Raw genomic sequence first — 26057 nt, 5'->3', positions numbered from 1 at the left:
TGCCATGATCTTGAGATCACACTTTGTGGCAGACGGAGGGCCCGTGCTACGACCTGCTGTGTTTGACCAGCGTCCAGTCGCTCTAGTATTCTACCCCTCATAACGTCATCAATAAGTGTTCTTTGAGCCATTTTCAACACACAGTCACGATTAGCACACCTGAAAACGTCTGCACACTTACTCGCTGCACTGTACTCTGACATGCACCAACACACCTCTGCGTATGTGGACTGCTGTCAGCGCCACCGCGCGACGACCGCATGTCAAATGCACCACATGGTCATACCCCGAGGTGATTTAAACCCGCAAACCGCCCACCAGAGTGTTGTTTCACTTTGTATCAGCATTATCATTAATTTATGAGCTTGAGTGTATATATAAATAACAGCGTATGCAAAAGTCATCTTGTGAGCAGCACTACTGCTCAAAACAAACTGCCATACAGTAGCCACAAAATGTTTGTATTGCAGGTTCACCAGACGTCGCTACTCATGTTTTTATAAAACATGATCTGATCGTGGTCATTATGGACCAAAACTGGTAATCTGATGTCAAAAAATTTGTGACTATGGACGTGAATAGAGAAATTTACCCTAATCTTCCTTCCTTCGTAACAGAACTTGGTGGTCGAACACTTTCTCGCTTTGTACAGATCAGTAGGCGGCGACCTGTGGCAGAGCACAACGCTGGTGCAGGCGCGAGTGTACTGGAAAACACCAGTCAACCATCGTCACAATACACTCTCATCTCTGCCTTCCGCTACCCGTCATGCCCCCTATGAGTCCCACTAAAGCTATGGAAGCTGTTCACCAATATCCTAGCACACGTCCTGCCACGCTGTCCATACCTGCAGTCGGTGTTCACACCGAACGTTCGTTTTTCCATCGATTCTGCTCAGAACCTCCTCCTCCTCTTTTCTTATCTCATCAGTTCACTTCATTTGCAGCTTCCTCCTGTAACGTCACTCCTCAAATGTTAGATTATCAGTTGTGGAAAGTAGATGGTTCATTTCCACACGGAACTGTGCTCCGGACGAAGACTCCCAGAAGTTTCGACATCTTTTGGCGACAAAAGTGTCCTAGTCTCCTTCTCACGTCCTCTTTGCTTTGTGCGTCGACCGTTATTTTGCTTCTAAAGTAGCAGGATACCTTCACTTCGTTTACTATCTGATTTGAAGGTAAATTCGTCGCCAATTCCATTTCTGCTTCTCCCGCCGGCCTCTGTGACCGAGCGGTTCTAGGCGCTTCGGTCCGGAACCGCCTGCTGCTACGGTCGCAGGTTCGAATCCTGCCTCGGGCTTGGATGTGTGTGATGTGCTTAGGTTAGTTAGGTTTAATTAGTTCTAAGTTTAGGGGACTGATGACCTCAGATGTTAAGTCCCATAGTGCTCAGAGCCATTTGAACCATCTAGGGGACTGATGACCTCAGACGTCAAGTCCCATAGCGCTTAGAGCCATTTGAACCATCTGCTTCTTCCAAATACTTTCGCCTCCCTCTGGTTCACTCTCAGGTTTTTTTCTGTTTGCACTGGAGCGTTCATTCCATCCAACACGTGCCGTAATTTTCCACAGAGGACAGCTATACCATCAGCGAATCTTATCTTTGATATATTTTATTTTTTTAACTTCATTTATTGGATTTTAAAGATCTGCTGCCTGATGTTTTAAAACACCAACTCGTACATTACGTGTATGACTACGAAGTCTTTCGCGACGGAGTCCTTGCATAAAAAGTTCTCGGTTTACTTGTCGCGTCAAATTTGGATAAAATCCCAAACTTTCGATGACTACCTCCGCCATCTTCGTCAGGGGTAAAAACGGCTGTCGTGGACCGGTGAGGCTTCCGCTTTTATAAGAAGTGGACGGCTTCTTACGTGTAATTGTACATTTCTCCACTTTACGAGCAAAATTTGTTTTGAACAATAAAACTATAATAATAACAATGAGTTACAAAGAGAATTAACTCAGTTGTAGTAGACGGAATGTTAAAAAATACATGTTAGTAATTTAGAAGAAAATAATGGAAAGACAGGAAACGAACGATTTATAAATTTTATTTATTGTTAAAACTAAATATAATCTGTAAATTATGATTCGTGTTTTTGCTGTTTCAGGTGGGAGGGCCTCGGCAGAAACATCGAGCATGTCCCACCAGAAGTAGCGAGCAAAATTATCTCTTCTTATATTACTGAATGACATACATTAGGAGTGACTGTGTGTGTATTTATTTCTTTAATATGCCTTAACCTTAAGTTTTACTTCCTTCATTGCTTCTTCGACTTAGAGCTTACACTATAGAGGAGGAAGATGACATTCCTGCCTTACGCCCTGTTCAATCCGAGTACTCCTGCCTTGGTCGTATAATCTTAATTGTTCCTCCTAAGTTCTTCCATACACTGTCTTTTACCCGTCTTTCTCATAGAGTATAACTGTTTTTCTGAACATCTCAAAAACTTACATTGTCGAATGCCTTATGTAGGCCGTCAGTTGGTGTGAAATTGTCTTGATTTTTCTTGTCTTGGTTTTACTATCAAAATTAACGCCCGCAATGCCTCTCAGTTTCATAAAGCCAGAATCATCTTCCTCTAACAAATCCCGAATTTTCTTCCCCGATATGATTCTTTTGCCTATGGAAAGCAGTTCAGGTGAGGACGATGGCGCTTAGCGAATTCTGTCACCTACGGCGGGCTCCCACCACTGTCGCACAGCAGGCGGCTCAAGTCGCGGCGCGCTCTGTCGCGGTGATCGCGTGACAGGGGGGTCCCTAGCGGTATGACTCCGCTTTTCTTCCCCGTGACTCAGTTAGGCCGTGGGAGAACACTCAAGCCACGCGACACTCTCCACCCGACGACAGATCAATATCCGTAGCTAGAGCTGCCTATTGTTCCGTCCGTGCGCGATGTGGGTGTCTAGACGAGTCTGCGTCGGGTTTAGCCCTGACGGCTGTTCGAGTGATAATATAACGTTTCGCCACCATGACTGGCTGCCATTCTCACAGAATTATCCTCTAATGGCTGTAGTTGACCTCCCGGGCGAAGATTATAAACTTACCAGAAATGTTTTTCAGCACCTGCATTTCGGCGAGCCTGTGTGACCACGTGACGCTGTGACTGTCTCCTTCCGTCGGATGGTGACGTAAAACTCGACAGTGGTCTCAGCGCGATTCAGAAACTGTAGACCGCATGCGGACGTTGGGTTTCCCACTTTATGTTTCTTTCATTTCAACGATAATCCTTTGTAACTCATTAAGGGCCTCCTCTCAATGCTATATCTAACACTTCAAACAAGGGGGGGGGGGGGGGAGGGGGTGTTCGTCAGTTATCTGATGCTGCCGCCACGACTGTCTCTCCTGTGCCAGTCTTTTCCTCTCAGAGTTGCACCCTCAGTCCTTGCTGTACAGCTTCCAATCTCTGTCAGATTTTTACTCTTAACCATGGAAGTTATTCCCTGATGATTTAACACATGTCCCATCATCCTGTCCCTTCTTCTCGACAATGTTTTCCACATGTTTCTAACCTCGCCAGTTCTGCGGAGAATCTCGTCATTCCTTATTAGTCAACCTAACTTTCAGCATCTGGCCGTAGCTCTACATCTTGTAAGACGTGTATATTTCTATTGTCTTTTGTCAAACTACAATTTATGAAAGATGTTTATATTTTATTAATAGGATTAAGTAGGAATGTTTAATATTTGTCATGTTGCAAATAATTGCGGTAGCAGGGAATGTCTGCACCAAAGTATTGTTGGCAGTAGAGACCGCACATTGATATAATTTTAAAAAGGGTGGGAGAGACCGCGTATGGATACATTTTAAGAAAAGAGCGGGAAAGACCGCGCATTGATACATTTTGTAATGGTAGCAGCGATTGTCTGCACCAGAAAGCATTGTTGGCGGGAGAGACCGCACTTTAGCTTTCGTAGGAAGACAGTAGTAAGCGAGATGTGAAGTGAGTCGGTAGCAGGTCTGAAGCGAGAGGTTGAGAGGAGCGGTGTACCTGCCAGCCACCAGCTATGATTTACAAGAGATTATAAACGGATGTACAGAGACATCAGCTAACTATTATCATTAGAGGAACTAATATTATTGAATTATTTTTTTGGAAAACTGAAGACTACTGAAGGTATGTTTGCGCAATGCTAGTTGTAAGATTATTGTAAAAAGCAAGTCCCATTTGAACGTTTGTAAAGTCTGCATTAGTGATTATAATCCATCCCAAAAACCATCAACGTAAAACTTTGCAAAATTGTATTGCCGTCAAAAAATAAGTTTAACTATGAACTACGCAACTTCAATCAAATTAATTAAAGAATAACGTCAGCTTTGCTATTAAAGAATAACGTCAGCTTTGGTAATAAATACAGCCACTTAGTATGACAGCCCACCAGCAGCTAATAGAGTATAGTAAAACGTAGTAAGTGTATTCACGACGCAGTTCGATGTAGCAGTCAGGTGGCGATCCAGTAACAGCAAAAAAGGTAAGGAACAGTTTTGGGTTATTGCAGGTACCGACTGAGGGCCACGACGACGACAAATTCTATGTTTCGTCGAAATAATCAGAAAATCACTTTTAATAAGCAGCATTTAAATTTGTATGCGAAGATTGAGGAAGAGAATTAATTTCAAAGGGAAGATTTCATTTGTTATTATTAAGCAAGAGATAAAAATCCTAAGGGAAGGTTTCATAGGTTATTGTAGAAGGGAAGGCTGCGTAACAAAAGAGATATAGAGGAGACGGGAAGGTTTCACTAGGCGACCCTAGAAGAGACGGGAAGGTTTCAATCTCAAAAGCTTCGATTCTCTTCGTCTCAGATTCGTTCACTGTCCATAATTCACTCTAATGCTGTGTTCCGGACGTATATTCTCAGAAATTTATTTCTCAAAATGAAGTCAGTATTTGTTACTAGAACACTTCTTTTGACTAGGAACGACCTCTTTTCCTGTGCTAGTCTGCTTTCTATGTCCTCCTTTCTTAGGTCGCCACGGGTTATTTTGCTTCCCCAGGTAGCATAATTCATTCACTTCGTCTACTTCGCGGTCACCAAATTTGATGTTTTTATTATCAGTAATCTCATTTCTGCCACTCTTTCTCACTTTCGTCTTTTTTAGGTTTACTCTCAGTCCATATTGTATACTTAATAGGCTATTTCGCTTGGTATTCTTTCTCGCTCCCACTAAGGATAGGAATATCCCCAGCGAATCTTATCGTTGATAGCCTTTCACCTTGAATTTAATTCCACTCCTCAAACTATCTTTTATTTCCGTCATTGTTTCGATGTACAGACTGAACAGCAGCGTGAAGAAGCTGCATCATTGCCTTGTACCCTTTCTAATTGGAGCACTTCCTTCTTCGTCTTCCATTCTTATTCTTCTTTCTTGTTTCTTATACATACTGCATATTACTCGTCTTACATTTTAATTTAGACCTATTTTTCTATGAATTTCGAAAGTGTTGCGCCATTTTAAATTGTCAAACAATTTTTCTGGAACATCGAATCCTATTCATATGCCTTGATTTTTCTTGTCTCGCTATCATTATCAAGCGCAGCATCAGGACTGCCAAACTGATCGTCATGTAACACATCCTCAGTTTTCTTCTCCATTCTGCTATATACACTACTGGCCATTAAAATTGCTACACGACGAAGATGACGCGCTACATACGTGAAATTCAACCGACAGGAAGAAGATGCTGTGATATGCAAATGATTAGCTTTTCAGAGCATTCATACAAGGCTGGCGCCGGTGGCGACACGTACAACGTGCTGACATGAGGAAAGTTTCCAACCGATTTCTCATACACAAACAGCAGTTGGCCGGCGTTGCCAGGAGAAACGTTGTTGTGATGCCTCGTGTAAGGAGGATGAATGCGTACCATCACGTTTACGACTTTGATAACGGTCGGATTGTAGCCTATCACGATTGTCGTTTATCGTATCGCGACGTTGCTGCTCGCGTCGGTTGAGATTCAATGACTGTTAGCAGAATATGGAATCGGTAGGTTCAGGAGGGTAATACGGAACGCCGTAATGGTTTTCAACGGCCTCGTATCACTAGCAGTCGAGATGACAGACATCTTAGCGGCTGTAACGGATCGTGCAGCAACGTCTCGATCCCCGAGTCAATAGATGGAGACGTTTGCAAGACAACAACCATCTGCACGAACAGTTTGGCGACGTTTGTAGCAGCATGGACTATCAGCTCGGAGACCATGGCTGCGGTTACCCTTGACGCTGCACCACAGACAGGGGCGCCTGCGATGGTGTACTCAACGACGAACCTGGGTGCATGAATGGCAAAACGTAATTTTTTCGGATGAATCCAGGTTCTGTTTACAGCATCATGATGGTCGCATCCGTGTTTGGCGACATCACGGTTAACGCACATTGGAAGCGTGTATTCGTCATCGCCATACTGGCGTATCACCCGGCGTGATGGTATGGGGTGCCATTGGTTACACGTCTCGGTCACCTCTTGTTTGCATTGACGGCACTTGTCTTCTATACACCAACTCGAATAGTCGTTTGATTACCACTTCCCCTAATGACTTCAGAAATTTGAAAGGAATGCATTACGCCCCATTTGATCGCATGTCTTCCAAAGCTCTGTTAAACTCTGATCGTAATACTGATGTACATCGTCTGTGTCATCCATATCGACTCCCAGTTCTTCTACCTCGTCGTCAGTCACTCCCTCTACTTCGTAGAGACCTTCAACGTACTATTTCCAAGTGTCCGCTCGCTCCTCTGCGTTTAACAGTGTAATTCCTCTTGCAGTCTCTGATCGAAATACTGATGTACATCGTCTGTGTCATCCATATCGACTCTCAGTTCTTCTACCTCGTCGTCAGTCACTTCCTCTACTTCGTAGAGACCTTCAACGTACTATTTCCAAGTGTCCGCTCGCCTCTCTGCGTTTAACAGTGTAATTCAACTTGCAGTCTTCAAGTCGACTCCGTTGCTTTCAATTTCGCCAAAGATTGTTTTGACTTTTCTAGGTGCTGAATCAGTTCTTCCAACTACCATTACTCCATTTCTTCACATTTCTCCTGCAACCATGTCTCCTTAGCTTCCCTGCACTTACTATTTCATTCGTTCCTTAGCGATTTAAAGTGTTGTATTCCTGTCTTCTCCTAAATATTTTTGTACTTTCTCCTTTTGTCAGTCTATTTGAGCTTGCTGTTTAATTCAGTCCTAAGTGATTTATGCTGCTGTATTCCTATCTTCTCCTGAACATTTTTGCACTTATTTTCTTCGACTCTCATTTTAAGTACAAGGGGCAGTCAAATGAGAATGACACAGATCAGAAAAATGTAGGTAAACTGCTTATTGTTTAAAAAAAATCGCCATAACTGCTCATACATTTGTCCCTCTGTGAGAGGGCCGGCCAGTGTCTTCACGGAAAAATGTTTGCGGTTGTTAAGGACCCACGACCGTACCCAGGCGCGCACCTGTTCTTCCGAAGCAAATCGAAGGCCTCGAAGGTCTTTCTTCAGGCCTCCAAAAATAAGGAAATATCATGGGAAGAGATCGGGACTGTACGGAGGATGTGTAAGGGCCTCCCAGCCAACTTTAACAGCGTACTCGAAATAACCTTGCCAACACGTGGGCTGCAGAATTTTCGCTGGGAAGCGATTACACGTCCACCATACACTTCCGATCTCTCCCCGAGTGATTTCCATATTTTTGGATCGCTGAAGAGAGACATTCATGGTCGCCGATTCTCTTCGGACGAAGCTTTGCACGCCTCGGTACAATCATGATTCCGCACACAACTGCAAACATTTTTTCATGAAGGTATGACCGTCTTGTCTCACAGTGGGATAAATGTATTAAGAGTTATGGCGGTTACTTTTGAAAGAATAAACAGTTTACTTACTTCTTCTATCTGTCTCATTTTCATTTGACTGCCCCTTATATATTTGCTCTTCTTCAACCTACCTTCCAAGCTAAGACGTAGTGTCAGGATTGCCTCGGGTGTTCCTTCCTTTCTCCGAAACGCCGACTGATTTTCCCCAAGGTAGGCTTCTATCAGTTTTTCCTATTCTTCTGTGAAGAATTCGTGTTACCATTTTGCAACCATTACATATTAAACTGAGAGCTCGGTAGTCTTCACTAAGGTCAGCACCTGCCTTCTTTGGGATTCGAATTATTACATTTTCCCTGTCTCATATACGTTTGTTACATTTGGCTCTCGGAAGGATCTCAGTGAATCTGAGGGAATGCCATATGCTCTGCTCCAGAGGCCTCTTCCCACTTAGACCTGTCACTGCTTGTAGCGGTTCCACCTGCTTTTAATTCTTCATTTGTTGATTGTTGTCCTCGGTGTCGACGTACTGCGTTGCTACACTGGCTGCTAATTATGGGCTGTGGATTCCGACAATGACTATGGTAAATTATGTAACCGACAGGTGCACAGTTGCGTTTCACAGTACTTTGATTTTCAATTTGCACAATCCCCAGTGTTACACAGGTATATGTGTATGGCCAGTGCACTATTGGTTAAACTTTCCATACGCCTCATTAATAGTTTGCAGGCGAAAGTCTGTTACAATAGTTTCTTGTTGAACATCTACGAGCAGTAAAACCTAACCACCAAGTTCACAGTTCTTGAAGAATAATCACATACTTATGGAGCAGTCACTGTCATTGGTTTTTACACACGGCTTAATTGTTTAACAGTTATTTCACAGTTAATTTGAAGCATTGCTGTTGTTCTGACCAGCACAGGTCACTCGTCAGAAACTCGGCCGTGGACTGACAGTCTCGGGACTAAAAGTTGGGCCCTTATACAGGGTGTTACAAAAAGGTACGGCCAAACATTCAGGAAGCATTCCTCACACACAAAGAAAGAAAATATGTTATGTGGACATGTGTCCGGAAACGCTTACTTTCCATGTTAGAGCTCATTTTATTACTTCTCTTCAAATCACATTAATCATGGAATGGAAACACACAGCAACAGAACGTACCAGCGTGACTTCAAACACTTTGTTACAGGAAATGTTCAAAATGTCCTCCGTTAGCGAGGATACATGCATCTACCCTCCGTCGCAAGGAATCCCTGATGCACTGATGCAGCCCTGGAGAATGGCGTATTGTATCACAGCCGTCCACAATACGAGCACCAAGAGTCTCTACATTTGGTACCGGGGTTGCGTAGACAAGAGCTTTCAAATGCCCCCATAAATGAAAGTCAAGAGGGTTGAGGTCAGGAGAGCGTGGAGGCCGGGAATTGGTCCGCCTCTACCAATCCATCGGTCACCGATTCTGTTGTTGAGAAGCGTACGAACACTTCGACTGAAATGTGCAGGAGCTCCATCGTGCATGAACCACATGTTGTGTCGTACTTGTAAAGGCACATGTTCGAGCAGCACAGGTAGAGTATCCCGTATGAAATCATAATAACGTGCGGTGAATCGAGGAAGTACAGTACATACTGACGAAACTAACATGAGCTCTAACATGGAAATTAAGCGTTTCCGGACACATGTCCACATAACATCTTTTCTTTATTTGTGTGTGAGGAATGTTTCCTGAAAGTTTGGCCGTACCTTTTTGTAACACCCTGTATATCATCACAATAATAGGTGCTGAAACTACACATTGTTCGAAGTTAAATTTACAGAAATTGCAATTAAAACTTGACTCATTAAATTAACTGAATATATTGCTCACTATGGACCTTTCAACAACCTCTGGTTCTTTTAGTTTATCCTGGATCCATCTCTGTAAATTCATACGTTTTTGCAGTTCCTTCAGTTTTAATCTACATTTCGTGACTAATAAATCTACATCTACATCTACATCTACATTGATACTCCGCAAGCCACCCAACGGTGTGTGGCGGAGGGCACCTTACGTGCCACTGTCATTACCTCCCTTTCCTGTTCCAGTCGCGTATGGTTCGCGGGAAGAACGACTGTCTGAAAGCCTCCGTGCGCGCTCTAATCTCTCTAATTTTACATTCGTGATCTCCTCGGGAAGTATAAGTAGGGGGAAGCAATATATTCGATACCTCATCCAGAAACGCATCCTCTCGAAACCTGGCGAGCAAGCTACACCGCGATGCAGAGCGCCTCTCTTGCAGAGTCTGCCACTTGAGTTTATTAAACATCTCCGTAACGCTATCACGGTTACCAAATAACCCAGTGACGAAACGCGCCGCTCTTCTTTGGATCTTCTCTATCTCCTCCGTCAACCCGACCTGGTACGGATCCCACACTGATGAGCAATACTCAAGTATAGGTCGAACGAGTGTTTTGTAAGCCACCTCCTTTGTTGATGGACTACATTTTCTAAGCACTCTCCCAATGAATCTCAACCTGGTACCCGCCTTACCAACAATTAGTTTTATATGATCATTCCACTTCAAATCGTTCCGTACGCATACTCCCAGATATTTTACAGAAGTAACTGCTACCAGTGTTTGTTCCGCTATCATATAATCATACAATAAAGGATCCTTCTTTCTATGTATTCGCAATGCATTACATTTGTCTATGTTAAGGGTCAGTTGCCACTCCCTGCACCAAGTGCCTATCCGCTGCAGATCTTCCTGTATTTCGCTACAATTTTCTAATGCAGCAACTTCTCTGTATACTACAGCATCATCCGCGAAAAGCCGCATGGAACTTCCGACACTATCTACTAAGTCATTTATATATATTGTGAAAAGCAATGGTCCCATAACACTCCCCTGTGGCACGCCAGAGGTTACTTTAACGTCTGTAGACGTCTCTCCATTGATAACAACATGCTGTGTTCTGTTTGCCAAAAACTCCTCAATCCAGCCACACAGCTGGTCTGATATTCCGTAGGCTCTTACTTTGCTTATCAGGCGACAGTGCGGAACTGTATCGAACGCCTTCCGGAAGTCAAGAAAAATAGCATCTACCTGGGAGCCTGTATCTAATATTTTCTGGGTCCAGAGTCCACATTTACTCCCGGAAGAGTTTTACAGTTTGAAATCTGCCCAGCTACATATTCTGGTTCTATTTTACCTTTTCTTCGTTTTCCTGCTATCGAATTCTAGTCACCAGTAACAATCAAATTTTGTTCTCACTCAATGGGATGAGTAATGTCCCTTATCTCATCATCTTTATATGCAGAGCTAATTGGCATATAAACTTGTACTAATGTCATACATGATGTTTCATGTCTATTTTGACTATGATAATACTCTTGCTATGCTATTCACATTAGCTTACCTGCATTCCTGTTTTCTTATTTAGTATTAGGCCTATTCCTGCATAACCCTATACAGTCTTTGCCGGACTGTTGTAAGTTACTGTGACTGTTTATGACAACAAAAGTTCAAATAAAAATCTGCGTCAGCCACTCTTTTTGTTTCAAGAGCTTATAATCTCATCTTCAGATGGAACAATGATATTGTGTTGCATATTTACTAGATGGATGAAGCTAATTGTTTGTTGTGGTTTCATTTTGCTACAAAACATATAACAAGCACTTGTGAAAGTCTTCAAGTTGTAGAGCACAGCAATCAGTCGTTCTTTTCTTCCAGGTTTTATTTGTCAAATCTATATTGCGGCTAGTGCCTAGCCATCATTTTACCATTTCATAGTGTCAATGCATGTTCTATGGCATCAGTCCCCTGCTGTTTGGGCTTTTCTCACAGTTCTTTCAGAAATATAGATTTGGCAAATAAAACCTGCAAGAAAACGATAACTAATTGCTGTGCTCTATCATTTGAATGTCATATTACAGTCACTGAGCGTAACCATGTTCCTAATGAAAGGTAGCCTGATTCATTAACAAATCTGGATGATATTCTTTAATATTAAAATCCAAGAAAGAAGAAGCAAGCTATTTTAGAAAATGGGTTACTCATTATGTTTTAGCTTCAGTAAAAAAATGCAGACAATATAAAGTAAAGATTCATGTAAAACAGCTCTATAAAGGTAAAATAAATTATTTAAAAGATCTTAATAAAATTAAGGATAATTATAAAAAAACTCAGATGAAATATATGATGGAACTATAGTAATTTTACATGAAAAAATAAATAAACAGTTTATTACCACATGTTGTTCCTCAAACAACTGATGAAAATTTCAGACCTACTTTTGTTATTTTTAGGTCTATTATTATAATTGTGATTTCTGCATTATTCGAACACCATTTAAAAACGATCAAAAATAAATAAATATTATTAGAAATAGACATCAGGGATGTGAAGAATTTTTAAGAATCAATTCTGTACTAAATTCAGTAAATATATTCCTCCCACAATAGAACTTGGTCGATCATAATGTCGCCCTAAGACATCTCCTTTTCCTGAAAATCGTCTATATCAGGTGGCCTCTTCGGTTTCTGGTGTTCAAAGTTTTTAATTACTTTGTTGAAATGGTACCCTATCAACATGTGGTTCTTCCCTGTTTTGTTTAGTAATGACGTCAGGATTTTGTTTGGAAACATCGTCATTGGTTGGTACAACATTGCAGTTAGTTGCATCTTCATTGCTTTCAGGTATACCGAAATTTTCGTCATCCAAGCAGTCGTCCGAATCTAACCATTCTATTTCGCTTTCTGGATCTGACATTTAAGCTTTTCTAAGACAGGCCTTAAGTTCGCTTTCCGATTTCTCGCCAGACCTTAATGCAGGCTCGCAGTTTTCTTCTGATGGGCTATCATCCTCATCAGCTCTAATAATGTCCAATGTTACTTCATATAATCTTCATGGTCTTCAAGAACACATAGACGTCTATACGAGTATATACACTCCTGGAAATTGAAATAAGAACACCGTGATTTCATCGTCCCAGGAAGGGGAAACTTTATTGACACATTCCTGGGGTCAGATACATCACATGATCACACTGACAGAACCACAGGCACATAGACACAGGCAACAGAGCATGCACAATGTCGGCACTAGTACAGTGTATATCCACCTTTCGCAGCAATGCAGGCTGCTATTCTCCCATGGAGACGATCGTAGAGATGCTGGATGTAGTCCTGTGGAACGGCTTGCCATGCCATTTCCACCTGGCGCCTCAGTTGGACCAGCGTTCGTGCTGGACGTGCAGACCGCGTGAGACGACGCTTCATCCAGTCCCAAACATGCTCAATGGGGGACAGATCCGGAGATCTTGCTGGCCAGGGTAGTTGACTTACACCTTCTAGAGCACGTTGGGTGGCATGGGATACATGTGGACGTGCATTGTCCTGTTGGAACAGCAAGTTCCCTTGCCGGTCTAGGAATGGTAGAACGATGGGTTCGATGACGGTTTGGATGTACCGTGCACTATTCAGTGTCCCCTCGACGATCACCAGTGGTGTACGGCCAGTGTAGGAGATCGCTCCCCACACCATGATGCCGGGTGTTAGCCCTGTGTGCCTCGGTCGTATGCAGTCCTGATTGTGGCGCTCACCTGCACGGCGCCAAACACGCATACGACCATCATTGGCACCAAGGCAGAAGCGACTCTCATCGCTGAAGACGACACGTCTCCATTCGTCCCTCCATTCACGCCTGTCGCGACACCACTGGAGGCGGGCTGCACGTTGTTGGGGCGTGAGCGGAAGACGGCCTAACGGTGTGCGGGACCGTAGCCCAGCTTCATGGAGACGGTTGCGAATGGTCCTCGCTGATACCCCAGGAGCAACAGTGTCCCTAATTTACTGGGAAGTGGCGGTGCGGTCCCCTACGGCACTGCGTAGGATCCTACGGTCTTGGCGTGCATCCGTGCGTCGCTGCAGTCCGGTCCCAGGTCGACGGGCACGTGCACCTTCCGCCGACCACTGGCGACAACATCGATGTACTGTGGACACCTCACGCCCCACGTGTTGAGCAATTCGGCGGTACGTCCACCCGGCCTCCCGCATGCCCACTATACGCCCTCGCTCAAAGTCCGTCAACTGCACATACGGTTCACGTCCACGCTGTCGCGGCATGCTACCAGTGTTAAAGACTGCGATGGAGCTCCATATGCCACGGCAAACTGGCTGACACTGACGGCGGCGGTGCACAAATGCTGCGCAGCTAGCGCCATTCGACGGCCAACACCGCGGTTCCTGGTGTGTCCGCTGTGCCGTGCGTGTGATCATTGCTTGTACAGCCCTCTCGCAGTGTCCGGAGCAAGTATGGTGGGTCTGACACACCGGTGTCAATGTGTTCTTTTTTCCATTTCCAGGAGTGTACATTATCTTCGAATTCGTACCTTTTGGTAGCATTTTACACTGTTTGTGAATCGTTGACATATGTTATTTTATCATTAATGCTGAGGATTTCATCCTCCAACAGCCTTCTATCCATAACGACTTTTTATTGGCTGCAAGCGAACGTTGCGCGGCACTTTTTATTGCCCCCTCCTTATTTTCGGGCCACGTCACCATACTGTCATCCCTATTATCTCTACTACTTTCAATTAACTTTTGGTCGCATATGATTTCTTAAAATCCTCCCATTCGCATTGTGTGAGGTCCCTGTCCAGATCGTCTATCTGCACATTTCAGTCTGTCGCCTCTGAACACTCATTTTCGCCAGTTACTCTACTATCTGTACTGCCACTTGCACTTTCTCTTACGTCTAAGAATCCGCCCACTCTTTCCTCGACTATGGAACTATTATGTGCCATAGCGGTTTCATTTCTATCTGCTGTGATGTTTACATTCTGTCCCACTGCTTCGCACATGGCTTATCTTGGAATAGCTGGAACATACGCACCTGTCGTTACTCTCTGATTGCTTATAACCTTGCTAACTCCAGACCCGCTGCTTGTTATCGGGAATCGCCCGAGAGTGCACTTGTCGCTGTACATGTGGCTTCGCACTGTGCCACACGACCGCTATCCTGCTTCATTATTCCGTGACTATTTCGGTAAAAGTTACTCCATCTGGGCTGATAAATTCTGTCCACGTCAGTTTGACCCTCAACATCTGCGGTATTCAGTTTTCCATATCACTTTGGTGTGCATTTCGTATGGGAAAACCTCTCCCGTGACCAGCAGAGTTTCCTCTTCCTCGGCCCCTACCTCTACCTCTGAATCAGATTGATGCGATAACCATCGAAGTCATTTTGTTCGTCATGATTATGGTTCTTTCTTTTAGCATTATTCTGGTGGTTATCCCTGTTTCCTCGCCAGTGATCATCGTCTTCCGCCCTTTCTAAGAACACTAAGAAGTTCCAATGGTTGCTTCCTACGTATCTTTTAGAATCTCCTGGGAGCTTCTTCTTTAGTTCCCAAATACTTTCGGATTCTGATCGGCTACTTCTGAAGTATGTCAACTTCTGGTACCAGTATTCGCAGGAACATTTTACAGAATTCCTCTCCCTATTATCATGGAGTTTAGCCATGATAAATTCCCGCCATAAGCAATCATGCTTTCGTTCAGACCAGTATTCTTCTGTGAATTTTGTTTAAATTCGTCATAAGTCATTGTAAGGTGTCAGGCAAATCCAAAACCTTCCATGAAAACCCTGACATGATAAGCAAATCCAGTAGTATGTCACATAGCTCCGAATAAATCGTGACATTAAATTAACCAAAGTAATACGAGTAACGAGTGAGCAAATGGAATACCACAGACTAACACAAGAATGCCTAAATGCATGTCATACCTTCCCACCGTGAGACAGACACAGTTCCGAGGGGAGAAACGAGAATAGAAGCCGAGAGCAGAACCGTGTTAAGCGAGAAGGCCCTACGATAAGGGACGAATACCCACGTTGCCAGCTAACCGCTAGGACCACCCCAGACGCAAGTTTTAGCGTGATACTTTTTCGCATCACTGTTACGTCAGGACCACCCCCCAGCCCATGTTAAATGCTAGAGCCCTCCAGAAGAACAGTATAGATCTTACGATAACACAAAAAGGGCCACCCCCAGCCGCAAGTTTTTGCGTGAGACTTTTTCGCGTCTCTGTTACGTTGCAAACTTTAAAAACATTGCCCCACCACGAAAAGTATAACGTTTCTCATTGGATGGACAGAAGTTTGGAAGGCGGAGCTTAAGGTTAACATTGAGACCCTGATTGGTCAGATGAAAACACAGCCAGGTAGTTTTTCTTTTAAACCAACTTCGGTAAATTGTAGTAAGGAGAAGTTAGGAGGAGAGTTGCTTCCGAGACGGCGAGGTGAGCGGAGCTGCGCCGGCCGCCGCCCCCTGACGAAGACCGACAAGGTAATGAACGCACACGATGCCGCATTTTTGAGCGCATAAGGCTTCACTCAGAACTGCAGAAGTCTCATCTGTTACATCCCCTTTTTACGTAATACTAGTGTCGATTGTCAATTGAAGCTCATGGTATTTACATTTGCTACGTAAGTTAAAATCTGAAACGCGATGATTTTTCTGTTATGTAGTTATTGAGAAGCCACATCAGCCACTGTAATTTACGACAAGTTAGATAAGTAATTAAAGATAATTGAGGGTCACTGTAGACCATTTTGATAGTTTTCTCTCTTGTGAAACTTAATTTAAACCTAGATTATAGATGTGATATGGCATAGGTCGATCCATTGTAGAACTTGGAAACCCACTCAGGGAATATTCGTTCACATTTTTGTTGAACGCAGTTGGTTTTTACCATCCTGTATTAAAACATTTCCTTTTATCAATAGTGCAATTTATAAACAATGTTTTGTGAGTAGAATAAAATTTCCAATGGTAAACTTAACTGCTTTTTCGACGTCATTTTACCAGCTAACTAAAAATAGGAAAGCCTTGAACCCCTTCCACTAAATTTATTCAGTATTAAGATTCCTTTACAGGGAGTGCAGTGGAGCTGACACTGAAATCATTAAGTACTTGGTTATATCATCGCTAGTCTCACTGAACTCTTCTGAATTCTACATGTCATGTGTGGTCTGGCGTCTCCTTACCAGCAACAGGTCCCAGGTTCAAACTAGTCAATTCCCTAAAAAACACGCTCAGAGCGTCGTTGCGCGAAAGTGGTAGGGAGACACGATATAGAACAAAAAGACACCACGCAGAATGTTAGATCATTTGCTCAGTATTCAGGTTAAGCCCCCAGCGCTTGGCATCACCTGCCAAAGCGCTGACCATCACATTTATCTTTTCCTGATCAGATAAATAACCAGGAAAAATTCTTTCGCAATTCTTTATGAAATCTAATGGATGCCATGCATTAAGTTTCTTTGCAAGATAGAACCTTTCCTCACTTTCCAACAACTTGTTAAGTGGTGTTCCATTACTAATAACACCACGACTGTCTCGTATTTTACATTCAAGGTCAGAAATTTTTCCTTTAATTTTTGAAGTGTTTTGATCACACTTCTGTCTGCATTCAACAACTTGTTTACTTAAACCTTTTTCGCTATCTGTAACTGTTCTTCTCAAATGTGAGATTTCGTTCTTGCACTTGTAAGTAGGCTGTTTAGGTTTTCTTATTGGCAACGTTACGTAGCGCTCTGTATGAAAATCACTGGCTGTGCTGTGTGCAGTCTGTAGCCAGTTTGCATTGTTGTCTGTCATTGTAGTGTTGGGCAGTTGGATGTTAACAGCGCGTAGCGCTGTGCAGTTGGAGGTGAGCCGCCAGCAGTGGTGGATGTGGGGAGAGAGATGGCGGAGTTTTGAAATTTGTAAGACTGGATGTCATGAACTGCCATATATATTATGACTATTAAGGTAAATACATGGTTTGTTCTCTATCAAAATCTTTCATTTGCTAACTATTCCTATCAGTAGCTAGTGCCTTCCGTAGTTTGAATCTTTTATTTAGCTGGCAGTAGTGGCGCTCGCTGTATTGCAGTAGTTCGAGTAAGGTAAATACTATTAAGGTAAATACATTGTTTGTTCTCTATCAAAATCTTTCATTTGCTAACTATTCCTATCAGTATCTAGTGCCTTCCGTAGTTTGAATCTTTTATTTAGCTGGCAGTAGTGGCGCTCGCTGTATTGCAGTAGTTCGAGTAAGGTAAGCGATTTGTGAAAGGTATAGGTTAATGTTAGTCAGGGCCATTCTTTTGTAGGGATTTTTGAAAGTCAGATTGCGTTGCGCTAAAAATACTGTGTGTCAGTTTAAACACAGTCATGTATAATTGTTCTAAGGGGACGTTTCATACACTCACCTACTAATTCATTTTTCAGACCAAACTTTTTTTGTCACTACCAAAGGCTCTATTTTTTCCTGGATGTTAATGATTTCAACGTCGAAACTTTCATTAATATCTTTAATTTGTTCCTGCATATTAGCCATGTTTTCATTTATGGAATTAACTTCATTTTTTATTAAGTGACATCAGAACTTAAAGTACATACTTTTTAGTTCATCTGTTCAATCTGCTGACTTATTTTTGTGTTTTGAAACTTCATTTCACTTCTGAGAACGCCAGCCTGTCTTTTATGCTGGCTATCAAGATTGCTACCTTGAGTTGCAATTCAGTTGTCAAGAGCACTGATTTGTGTTTTCATTTGATCAGGCAACATCTTTTAAAAGTTAGTCACACTCAGTCTACTTTCTTGTTATATGGAATTTTCGTGCTCTGACTCTACCTCATATGCTTCTTTCGGTTCTTTCTTTGATTGTGGCTAATCAAACATGTGAACTGATTCGTTCACATAACCAGTATCATCTACAAAGTCGTCATCATTTGCGTGCTCTATTTTTTCTTGTTTGATTTCAGACAGTCTCAACATCTCGATCTGTTCATTTGTATGTTCATGATGTTGTGTGTAGGCCAACTGCCTATCACTATAGCCATCTTTTATCTGCTCGTACGAACTACTTCTTCAGCAGGCAGCATTTTCCATGATGCGCAGCACTATATCTTTCGTTCACTTGGTGTAGCTACGGCATTCACACTTTTGTCCACTCTGAATGTATATTACAATTTACTTTTGTGTGCAACATCTGGTGTTGTTCACTCTACTGGATGTGTTTGCACCTTTGCGCCACTGGACATTCACTGCTTGAACCACACTAGCTTTTCACTAGATACTTATGGTAGCTTATGATCGGAACCAACAAATGTCCTTTCACACAGCGCCAAATGTAACGGTAAGACCACCCACCTTAAACAGCAATTGATGCTAACGTTAAACATCTGTGAGGAATTATATTTTTACAGGGTCAAAAACCATGCCAAGATAATAGTGTCACCAAATGCAGCATCTGTTCTTAAGCTCCTCTGGCCTCAAAACTGCAAGAATATGGGACACAGTCATCCACTACTGCGAGATTCCCCACATTTTTACATTCAACCCTACATTCCCCAACTATGGGCCAACTCATTTACAATACATTATATAACAATCATTCCAGTAATTATTCAAATCCACAAGCCCAGTTTAAACAACATCATTGAAAAACTTCACATAACTGAAATATGTATACATTGTTGCGGCCACATGTAGTAAACATTGCTTCACGCAGTGGAGAATGGCAAAACAGATTCACACTGGCGACCAAGGCGTTGTGAAGGCGTGTGACACAGATAACCTTGCTGACAGTGGTCTACCAACAAGCTGACGCAAGGACACACACTGACTGAGCACCGAGCGAAGCCTGGAGAGAGCTGAGTAAGGGGAAGTGAGGCCAGCACGCTAAGTTACGCTGCAATATACTGCTGGTGTAATAACAAAAAGCTACCACCATGGGTAAAAAACGTCCTCCTGCCAGATATAAATAGCGGAGCGCAGGCAGCAACAGACAGAAGCCATTAGGAAGCAGTTCGGATCTGAGGACGGATGAAGTCCGTGTCCAAATGTTCAATCTTTGTAGGTGACGATTCCGGAAGTCTGTTCCAGTTCGCAGGAGTCATCCGTTTGACGCCAGATGTCTAGTTCAGCTCTGGAGGTCGGCCTGGGTTTGGTTGGCACCATGTCCGACTAACTACAGCGAGAACGTCCAGCAGGACCGGCCGCAGAGTAGTCTTGGTCACAGGCACCGCCGAGGACTGACACCCGGACTTCACGGCAAACCGGCCCCATGGCGCATGGGCCGTCAATGATGGGACCTCGTGGACATCACAACTGACAGCTTTCCAGCCGCCGATACAACAGGCTTTGGAATCTGACCTCACGGCGACTGATATATACTTTCATTCTTTTGTGGTTAATTAAAGGTTTTTATCAGCTTCATATCTTTCTTCTAATTATTATCTCTGTTACCATGTTCTTTACAAGCTTTGTCTAATGGATTAATTCCTTCATCACCTCTAACTAACCATTCTTCTAATTTTGTTCCAGGATCACAATAATTATAAAAAGGAATATATAATTCATATGGTAATTTTTTAATTAATGTATTAATTAATCCTGTTTATTTTTTACACTTTTCCAAAGCATGTATGCTAAATTATTCAAAAATGTAATTAAATAAGGAATCAATGAATAATTAATAATAAAATCACAAATTTTATTTGTTAATATTTGACTCAATCCCATTATCTCATTATGATAATTTTTGTTTCCAGATGATTCTTTTCCATGTATTACTGTTAATGTAGTAATTGAATGATGAACATCATTCATCCAAATATATCTGACTGGTTTTTCTGTACATGTTTAATTACACCTAAACTTGTACACACCTTTACTTGTAATTTTTAGGAAAGATAAAGATCAACAATTTATTTTAACAAATATTGATATTTATTGCTTTTACTTGATTTTATTTTATTTGGATTATTATCAGAATATAATGCTCCTAAACGAATCAACATATCCGCATAATTTTATAAACCAGAACTTGTAAATAATGTATTCATATCATCCATAGTTATTTGTGTTTAGTTAAAAGATTCATTAATACATCTGCACCTTCATATATGTTATCACCAACAACAAACTTATAACCATCAAATTTTACTGATAATTTCATCACTTTTATTAGAACATTTAAACATCCTTTCACTTATTTTTATTTTTTTAACATTCAAAGGTACTACTACATTTTTAATTTTTTTGAAATTTTTAATTTCTTTTTCATATTTCTTCAATAAATTATTGACTTCTGAGTCACTTAATGCATTATGTCTTTTATCACTAGCATAATGTTGAATTGTTGGAATATCATTTAATTTTTCTGCATAATATTGATAATAAGGAATTATTTGTTTCTCCATTTTTCTATTTTCTTAAATCGCTTTTATCACATTATCATCTAATCCTTGGACTCCTTGTTTAATTTGACCAATTGCATCATTAATTGGCTGCTTTTCTTTTTTAAATGTTTCATAATCCTCTCTTAGTTGATTTTTCCATTTTGTAAACTCTTCTTTCAATTCTTCTTGCATATTTTTATTGTGTTTGACTTTTTAACAGTGTCTGGGTCGTATTTTGAAAACATTTATTAAGGATAAAGATATAATAATAATTTTTATTTTATGTTTAACAATTACTTTTAATGTTTGAAAATACTTAATCTTTTCTCCATATTTACCATTATTAGTTTTTCCTGCTATACTTATTGTAACAAAACTAAATTCATCTTGGTTCCAACATTTACTACACATTTCTTTAAAATTATCAAATTTCAAATGACAACCAAGACATTGATGATAAATACGATTTAAATTTATGTCATCATATCTAAAATATTTAAAAAAATATTTCTAATTGACAATTTTGGTGTTTTTGAAGACGTTTCAGCGAAGTAAAAGAATCTGATTCTTTGTGACTAACTCAAGTAAAATATTCTCTAACTATATCTTGATTTTCAAGAATGAAATCGTCAGAAACAACAACTGAATTATTTTCACATTCATCTAATGGAGTATATTCACCATTGTTTTCAATAAAACAAGTAATTTTTCATTATTTTTATCTTCAATATTTTCACATCTTGCACTTTTTGTTTGATCTAAAGTTTTTGAATAAATTTACAAATAAATAATTTTTTATAGTTTCACCATCCAGGTGCTAAAATATAATTATCAATCATTAGTATTGTTTTTCCACAACCAGTTGGTCCTACTACTGAACACCGAATTGAATTTGGTAAAGGTTTAACGTCTTTAATTTTTATTCTCTTCAGAACACTTATATTAGGTTCGCAATCTGTCATTTATTTACATAAATTTTATTATTATGAATGATCAGATTATTTCAATTGAGTGACAGTTCATCTGTTCTTAGAAAAGATTAACTATTCAAATAACATAAACTTATAAAAATGATTTGCTAGATGGTTTTTAATAACTTTTTTAACTACAAATAATAAATTATACTCTAACGAAGAAATGACCGAAAATCTTGTTGATCAATATAGTTTTAAAGACTAGGAAAATTATTATCTTAGAAAAACCTAATATACACATTTAAGAAGATAAAATTTTAAATGAATTTGTTATTGAAAATGGTGGTAAATTTATCTATGGATAAAGATGATTGTAGTGATGAAATTTTAGGATTTAGTAATTAAATTATTAAATCCAATGAAAAAGCAAATGTTAATAATGTTCTTTAATTGATTACATTTGAATTAATAAACAGTGATTTTAATCTATCTGAAGGATTGTCTGTTAAATATAATGATAATTTTCGTAGAGAAACTAATATTAATTCTTCATTTAAACTAAATGCTGAATTTGGAAGACCAATAATTTATGAACTAAATAATGCAATACATATCCGAATTTTAGTACTACTCACAATTTAATAATTAATATCAATGATGAAAACGACAATTTTTTTGATTTCAAGGCTGCTATTGTAAGAGTAAATTTAAAAATGAAGTAATAAACTTTTTACTTAATAAATCATGAAGAAAATCGACAGTTATCAATTTTGCTCATTTCCCATTAATGAGAAAAGAAAAAGTAATTAAAAAATTTCTCACAAAGAAACAGAAATTAATATCATCATTGGTAATGGATGGTTTCATCCTAATTCTTCGCAAGTTATGCGACATTTGATGTTATTCACACTAATGGAATATATTTTTCAGCATGCTGTGGTAATTCAAATATTACACCAACTGATAACTGTGTGTTGAAATCGTTTGATGTTAACAATTAAAAACTGAAACAATATTTTATCTAGAATAGAACATTTATTTATATCTCCATCAACTCTTATTTATTTAACTTCATATCTATGAACTGTATTAACTATGGAGAATCATTTTTTACAGTGATAAAATTAAAAACTAACCAAATGAAGTACTTTGTCAATAAGATTTAATTGGTGGATTTTTAAGGGTTTTCAGTGTATCATTTGGCAACGATTTTTAACAGTAATGCTCACTTGGAGTTAAGAAAAGATCAAGAGGTTCTATTATTCAATGAACTACTAATAGTGATAATAGCATACTTCAAAAAGAAGGTAAAATTGTTGTAAAAAGTACAGAAATTCTTGTTCCAGTTGTCAGATAGAACCTGAATGTTCACTTGAACTAGAACAAGAAAGACTGAAAATTCCTTTTTTTGCACTATAGACAATTGAAATTTCTGAATTAAATGTAAAAAAAGCTGAGATCTAGATATCACTAATTACTTAACTTCTGCTGAATTTGATATGCCTTTCTTTACTTCCATTGATTTACAAAATAATCGAAAAAATAACCAGTTGGATTATTCTTCCTTATTTGATCATGATAAATTGCAAAATATCTGTGTAAAAATTGGAAGAAATATAATTTTTCCCCAAGAATTGAAGTTTACAATGCTTTTAGAGATTTTAAAAAAAGTAACACAGTTTAATAATGATGAAAACGTAATTCCATTCAATTTTATTCAATATTATCTTATCCACATAAGAAACATGTATGGAACAATGAATGTTATAACTACTCCTAAAGATCAATGAAATTATCTGCCTTTCTTAATGAAAATTTGCCAAATAATATAACTGCACGTATAATTATGTATGGTGAGAAGAATTTAACTTAATATTCACAACTTAAAATATTAACAGAAAAAATTAATTACTTAAATGAATAAAAAGTTAGAAAAAGTTGTAGAAGTTATAACTTCATGTTTACATTTCCTTTTGAAGTGTTTCCAGAAAAATAGAAAAACAAAAATTTCAGAATTTAGATTTTAAAAAAATTTAATGTTGTTTATTGTCTGAAAAATATTAAAAATAATATATAAGCACAATTATAATACTTTTGGAAATTTATAACTTTCATAACTCTCCACTATATGCGTTTCATAATAAAAATAATAATCTGGTGTATTTCTTGCAGTAATAGATAAAGGAGAGTTCAATTTTTGAATTTCTATCAAAACATCTATATTTTTATAGTAATAATTAGCAATTTCTATTTCACTTATATAAATTAGAGATTTTGTTTTGTTAATTTCTTCATAAATATCTATACCTTTTTCTGATAATTATAAAATGTCCATTTGTAACATTTTTGAGAAGATAGTGCTTTTAAATGACCAATAGCTTCACTGTGTTGTTCATTTTTCTAATGTTCTGTATTTTGTGATGGTTTAAAATTTTTCAAACTTTATATTTGACTTTTTCTGCTCTTGTTTTATTATAAATGTTTTCATCAAATTTAAATACATCCTACACATTAGACATATTCTTGTTTTAATTTATAAAGAAAAAAATAATATTTTTTTACATTTTTAAATAAAAAATCGTTTGTGGGAATACATAAATATTGGTTTTTTGGATACAGGAAAACTAAAAATATGCTCTTGGTCCAGAATTCTCATAAACAAATACTATCATGTCCGATAAATGTTCGATAGGATTCATGTCAGGTGATCTGGGTGGCGAATTCATTCTCTCGAATTATAGAGAATGTACTTCAAACCAATAGTGAACAATTGCAGCCCAGTGGCTTGGTGAATTCCATCGTTTCTGGGAACATGATGTCCACGAATCACTGCACATGGTCTTCATGTAGCCGAATATAACCATTTCCAGTCAGTGATCCATTCAGTTGGACCAAAGGACCCAGTCCACATTATTATGGAACCAGCACCAGCTTGCACAGTGCCTTGTTAACAGCCTTGGTCCATGGGTTTGTGGGGTCTATGCAGCACTCAAACCCTACCATTAGCTCTTGTCAACTGAAATAGGAACTCATCTGACCCGGCCACGGTTTTCCAGTCGTTTGGGGTTCAACTGATATCGTCAGGAGCCCAGAAGAGGAGCTGCAGGCAATGTGCTGTTAGCAAAAGCACTTGAGTCGGTCGTCTGCTGCCATAGCCAATTAACACCAGATACCGCTGTACTATCCTAACGTATACGTTGTCGTAGTCACACATTCATTTCTGCAGTTATTTCACGCAGTATTGCTCGTCTGTTAGCACTGACAACTTTACCCAAACGTCGCTGCTCTCGGTCGTTAAGTGAAGGCCGTCTTCCACTGCATTGTCCATGGTAAGAGGTAATGTCTGGAAATTGGTATTTTTGAGAATGTGGATCCCGCATCACTGAATTCCGTAATGATTAGCGAAATGGAATATGTCATATGTCTTGCTTCAACTACCATTCCACGCTTAATGTCTGTTAATTGCCATCCAGTGGCCATAATCAAGTCAGGAATCATTTCAAGTGTATCACCTGAGACAAATGACAGCACCATTAATGCTTTCTTGTCATACCTTGTGTATGCAATAGAATCACATCTGTGTGTGTACATAATGCTATCCCATGACTGTTATACAAGGCACTTAGATAATAAATAAACAGAAGCCGAGGAAGCAAATGCAAAACAGCTGCATGAAAAATGTGAATCGAAAAAGAAATTATTAACGGGAGGACTGAATCAGCATACAGGAAAGTCAAAACAACCTTTTGTGAAATTAAAAACAATGGTAATTCCACTGTTAATACTGCGGACAGAGTGAATAGGTGGAAAGAGCGCATTGAAGGCCTCTATGAGGGAGTGGGGAGTTGTCTGGTGACGTGATAGAACAAGAAATAGGAGTGGACACAGAGGAGATAGGGGGTCCAGTGTTAGAATCAGAATTTAAAAGAACTTTGGACGATGTAATATTAAACAATCCTGATTCATCGGAGTTTCTAAAATCATTTGGCAAAATAGGAAAAGAAAGTCTGTTCACGTCTGTGTATAGAATGTGTGAGACTGGCGATATACCATTAGACTTTCGAAAAACATCATCCACACAGTTCTGAAGAGAGAAAGAGCCGACAAGTGCGAGAA

This window comes from Schistocerca serialis, chromosome 4 (genome assembly GCF_023864345.2).
Source record: "Schistocerca serialis cubense isolate TAMUIC-IGC-003099 chromosome 4, iqSchSeri2.2, whole genome shotgun sequence".
Lineage (NCBI taxonomy): Eukaryota > Metazoa > Arthropoda > Insecta > Orthoptera > Acrididae > Schistocerca > Schistocerca serialis.
This window is presented reverse-complemented; position numbering follows the sequence as displayed.